The following is a 5,989-nucleotide window of genomic DNA, read 5'->3' on the forward strand; positions in this document are numbered from 1 at the left end:
CTCTCCTAATTCTTTTGGATTAGAGCTCTAAAATTCTATCTTTCCACGAACTCTTTTCTATAAATACAGCCCCAAATTCGACGTGAACACAACACACAATTCATATTCTGAGTATTGACTCCAACCCCTAAGCCTAAGCCTCACGCTGCGAAATTGATCCCGCGTTCTGTCGCAATCGATCCAAAAATCGAACAGAACGTATCCTGTCCCTTGTAGCTGATGAATTAAGCCCGGAAACTTGAGATTCGTTAAATAAAAGAGAAATAGCAAAGCCAAAGTGGTTAGTTTTCTGAGATCCATGACGCACCTCTCAAGGGTGCGTCGTAATGTGTCCCTTTGCATGATTTAATCGCTTTCCTCGCCCTTTTATAAAAATGTTAAACTATTTAATCTGATTGTTCTATCACGCCTAACAAAGATAATATCTTGGGAAATTGAACTATCATACTAGGTCCCTTAAATCAATCTAAACAAGATAATCACGATCGATCTAGTATTATGTGTTGCATATTGTTAAAATCAATTCAGATTAGTTTAATAGTTAACGCATGTCCCTTCAATTACTTATGCTGAGTTAGTAAGGATATCCTGCCTCTGGAGTTATCGAAGAGCGAGTACTCCTCTCGATAGTTACAGTCCCCCGAACTCTCAATCTCTACCTTGCGGGTGTACGTTGAGAGATCCCCACACCAGGGATCACAAGGGAACCTATGGCCGTCGTGGTCAAACATAATTGCACTCCCTTTATGTCACGATAACCGGGTTTTGTCAGTTTTTCTCATTGTCGTTAAAAACTGAATGGCGACTCCTATATTACTAGTCAATTGGGTGTAAACTCACAGGAAATCCAATTACACTTGATTTGACAAAAATAAACGTCACGCCCACGAGGGACGAGGTCACGCATTAGCCTCGTGCTTTTTCGACCCCCTCACATTGTGTAATATGTGTTGTATGGAAAACATTTATGTATAGGTTATTATAATAACCTAACAAACTAAGCAAGCCAACAGACCAAGGCCGATGGCCTTTGGCCAGCTAGCAAGCCTACGAGGACAACAACATGCACAACAACCAGCTGGGCCGCGGGCCTCGCCCGCTGCGGCTGCTTCTTTGTGCCTTTACTGCGCGCCACAACAGCATGTCATGAGCTTGCCCTGCTTTTCCATACGCGGTGCCCCCATGGGCCTTGCGCTTTTGCTCTCCGGCTCGTAGGTTGCTCTTTGTGTTGCGACTTAATTATCTTTCGGAAACTTATTTATCGTATAGTACAATACAATCCAACGTCGTACGATACGATTATTCGTTTCGCCCAACTTACAAATATACGCAATACGATATACGATTCCGATCAAACGTCATATTGTACATTTATGTTTTCTGAACTAATTTCCCGAAAAGCCATTAATTGAATTTCCGGTTCATTTAATCTGGAGATCTGTTTTATGTCATTGGTGTGACCATGTAGGCAGGGGCGAAGCCAGATCTTTTGTACAAGGGGGGCCAAATTTTTTTACGGGAGTACTTATCTAATTCCCTAAAATTAAGTATTAAAACATAACTTATTCTCTATTTCCATTGAATAATACTTTATGAGAAATCCACTACTACAAAAACACCTTTGCGAGTCGCCTCTTAATTGCTTTTAGTGTCGCCTATGGGGCGACTCTGAAGCTAGGGACTCTAAAAGTATTTGGCGTTTTAGAGTCGCCCCTTTGAGGCGACACGAACACTACTATATAAGTCGCCTCTTAAAGAAGAGGCGACACTACAGATATATTTTTCAAAAAAATAAAAAATTAATTAATCATTCCAAGTCGCCTATTATGCAAAGAGGCGACACAAAAGGTACTTTTTAATTATTTTAAAAGAATTAATTAACCTTTAAAGTCACCTCTAATCTCTACAGGCGACACGAAAAATATTTTCCGGAATTATTTTTATATATTTTTTTAATTATACGAGTCGCCTCTATAGTTTATAGGGGACACGAAAAAATATTTTTTGGACATTTTTATTAATAATCGAGTCGCCTAACATACTAAGAGGCGACACGAAAAATATTTTGTAAAATTATTTTTTAAAACTAATTACCTTTAGAGTCGCCTCTTATGTTTTTAGTCGACACGGAAAATATTTTCCGAATTATGTTTTTAAATCTTTTTACCCATTTTGAGTCGGCTATTATACCAAAGGGCGACGCGGAAGTATTCTTTTATTTTTTTAAAAAAATTATTAATTAACCATTACTGCATGTAATTATAGAAGGCGACACCTAAAGTGTGTTATATATTTATTTTTTTGGTAACATAGAGAAAATATATTACCAAAAGGAAGTAATACACCTAATATCCAAAAAAAAAAAAAAAAGAAACAAACATCTCAGTTAAGGGAGCACAACCTGCATCCCAAACCGACTAACACAACCAGCAAAAAAACAAAACAAAGAAGCTACAGCACCAGGAGCAAAAAAAAAAACAAAACAAAGAAGCTAGAATACAAGCAGCACCAGCAGGGCAACAGAATGCGTCAACACTATACGAAGCAGCTGCAAAACCCCAGCAGCAGCAGAGCATAGAAAATCAATGCAGCAGAAACAATAGTGCAACAGAAGTATCAACTAAACCAGAAGCAGGCACACCAGTGTAACACACCTGCAAGGACAACAACAAGCACCTGTAACAACAAAGAGCCGAAAAAACATCCTTCACCAATCAAACAATAACAGCATCAGCTAAACAAACAACCAAGTCATGGCAACACATAAATTAAATAGAGAGTTGCAAAATCAAAGTAACACTAGCTACTTTCACAAGGGACATATTAAATTCAATGACGAGCCTGAATAAAATGAGTACATATTGATGCCCCAAGGTAATACCCCCCTCTCTCTCTTAGATCGGTGTTGTGATCTTAGTTAATCTTTTACACTAGCAATCAGCTACTGCACCTTTCTTTCTCCGTTTTTTCGGTCTCTTTTTTTCTTTGTGGATTTTCTATCTTGCTAAGGTTAATTTGTTTATAGGGAATAAGCTTGAGTGAACTATGGGTTTAACACGAATCTGAAATGACCCTGATGTTTAGGATCATCTGATAACATAATACCATTTAAACAAGAAAAACTCTTCCCTGGTCTTCTTCCGGAGTTCCTCCCCCTCTTTCTTCTCTCACTCTCTCCATATATTTTAATCTCTTTATTTTGTGTTGTCCCAATGTCTCATCACAAGAATCCACAATTTCACTAAATGCTTAAGAGCAAAGTTAAATGGACTCTGAAGTGGAAGTACATGACTTAGATTTGATTTTTGGTTGTCTTATGACTAGAAACACAAGCGAGGACAAAAGAGACTGATGTGTGAGGGAAATGGAGAAGATGAAGGTATAGATATGAGAGTGAAATTAGCCGGCGATCAATCATCATTGTACTCAGATACTAATATTTCTAAAAGAAAGACCCAAGGAGAACACATCCTATTGCAGGCTTGCAGGCCATATTAATTTATATATTACAACTAGAAGACTAGATGACCCTTTTAAGATAGAGAGTGAAAGTAACCAGCCACAACCTACAGGTATTGCATACTTAATGTTCTTTGCAAAAGTAATCGCAGAACAATGTCCTGAGTAAAACCAACAAGAAAGTTGCAACTTGTAAGCCCTATATTAATGAAAGGTTTTGATCTTCTGTAGTATAAGGTATATTTTTTACCTGTTCTTCAAATATTCTTGTCTCTTTGGAGTTTGTTAACTGATATCCCACTTCTGACTGTATCTCTCAATTATAACTTCTTGATTCAGAAGGCTTACCTGCCAAACAATCAACCAAAAAAATGTTATCTACCAATAATAGAAACATAAAAAAGGAATCAAGGATCATAAGCTGTAAGACATACATCTAAAATAAATCCTAGAGGTCCATCAGATGGACAAAGCCACATTTTGCAATGCATTTGTTGCCACTTTCATAAGAACATTATTCATCATAATCAATCATAAGCTTCCATGAATCATTTATAAGACAGTTGGAGACATTGATTATGAGTCATTAATAGTTATGTCGTGTATGAGAACAAAGCACATGTTATGAGACAACTCAATCAATAAGGCATGAAATAAAAACTTTTACCACAAATAATTGGGTAACAACCCTCAATATCAGACATTCTGTTCTATGTTCATGGCAATCTTATATTCTATGTTCATTGCCTTTCTCTTGATAGCCTGCATACGATTGGGCACAATAGCCACAAATAACAATGCACACATTTGGAGTACAAGCTAAAATAAAAATTGAAAGGTGAAATTCAGGTCCACAGCCATGATTTTCACCCTCATTGCTCCCCTTTTGGGTACTCTAGAATCTTAATGCTATTTTTGCTATCCATCTCAGTAATGTCAGTATTTTCTATAGCTTTGTATTTTCTATAGCAATATTCCAAAGTAGATTTAATTTGAAATTAAAAGGAATTAAGTAGGAGTGAAAAATTAATGGACCTAACAGTCTAACACTACGAACAGATAATCGAGGGAAAATTATGAAACCCAAACTTACAATTTCTTAAATTTGAAGAATCGGAATTTATGACAAAATTCATACAACAGGGATTGATAGACAATTGAAAATAAATTAACTAACCCAAATTTATCAACAGAGATGAATAGACAATTGAAAATTTCGACAGATAAATTGAATACATAACTAACCCAATTTATCATCCAAATTTTCAGTTCAAATCAAAAAAAATACATGAAATCCCAGAAGAAAGGGGTGATTTCAAGGTGAATAGAAAAGAACAAGATGAAGAAACCTCCATACCTGTACAGTATACTCCTTGAATTAAGACGACAGTGAGCGAATCAGAGGTGGAGAGATCTACAGAGAGGGGATGAATACAGGGATTGATAGACAATTGAAAATAAATTAACTAACCCAAATTTATCAACAGAGATGAATAGACAATTGAAAATTTCGACAGATAAATTGAATACATAACTAACCCAATTTATCATCCAAATTTTCAGTTCAAATCAAAAAAAATACATGAAATCCCAGAAGAAAGGGGTGATTTCAAGGTGAATAGAAAAGAACAAGATGAAGAAACCTCCATACCTGTACAGTATACTCCTTGAATTAAGACGACAGTGAGCGAATCAGAGGTGGAGAGATCTACAGAGAGGGGATGAATACAAGTCGCATATAAGAAAACGAAAACTACAAAATCACTTTGTGGTTTTAGGTTTGGCCAAAAAAAGGCCAGTTATTTTTTAAAATAAACGTTGTAGCCGAACAACTTTGTTTCCACATTTTTTATTAAATAATCGAAAAACGCGAAACAACATCCGTTATCGAACAACCCCTTAGTTAGTTTTTCGGGTCTTAGACTCTTAGTCCCGTAATTTTATTTTTTAATTAATTTTTCGGATGTAATGTATGCTAGTAATTGTAATATAGTGTCGCTTATTATTTCGTAAAATAATTCAAGGCGACACTAAAACTATTTCCTATGATTTTTAAGAAAAACAAAGGAGGGATAGGTGTCGTCTATTTTAATATGCGACACCAATGCTTTTAGAGTCCTGTTTCATATCACAGGCGACACTAAAAGAATTTCATTTGATTTTTTTTTAGAAAGGCGTCGCCTGTTATCAATGTGCGACACCAAAACTTTTAGAGTCTCATTTTTTAACACAAGCGACACTGAAAGTATTTATTTGATTTTAAAAAAAAATATTGAAAAAAAAATATATAGAAGAAATAGGTGCCGCCTGTTACTAATGTGCGACACCAAAACTTTAAGAGTCTCATTTTATAGCACAGGCGACACGCTAGTCTCTTTAAAATATCTGCTAGCAAGGTGTCGCCTGTTTTATAAAATGGGACTTTAAATGTTTTGGTGTCACACATTAATTTGAGGCGACTCTAAAAGGGTGACTTATAAAGGTGTTTTTGTAGTAGTGATTTAAAGCACTAAAACAATAAAATGTAATG

At 35.9% G+C, this 5,989-nt stretch overlaps 1 long non-coding RNA gene across 1 annotated transcript; it reads right to left on the reverse strand.

Moving 5' to 3' along the window:
* Positions 1 to 2,273: 2,273 nt before the first annotated feature.
* LOC110779814 (uncharacterized) lies at positions 2,274 to 5,290 on the reverse strand. Its single transcript, XR_008921581.1, has 4 exons — positions 5,111 to 5,290; positions 4,817 to 4,873; positions 3,710 to 3,807; positions 2,274 to 2,654 (listed from the first exon to the last, which is right to left on the reverse strand). It is a non-coding gene; the product is annotated as an uncharacterized lncRNA (long non-coding RNA).
* Positions 5,291 to 5,989: the final 699 nt, after the last annotated feature.

The sequence above is a fragment of the Spinacia oleracea genome, chromosome 5, assembly GCF_020520425.1.
Source record: "Spinacia oleracea cultivar Varoflay chromosome 5, BTI_SOV_V1, whole genome shotgun sequence".
Classification (NCBI taxonomy): domain Eukaryota; kingdom Viridiplantae; phylum Streptophyta; class Magnoliopsida; order Caryophyllales; family Amaranthaceae; genus Spinacia; species Spinacia oleracea.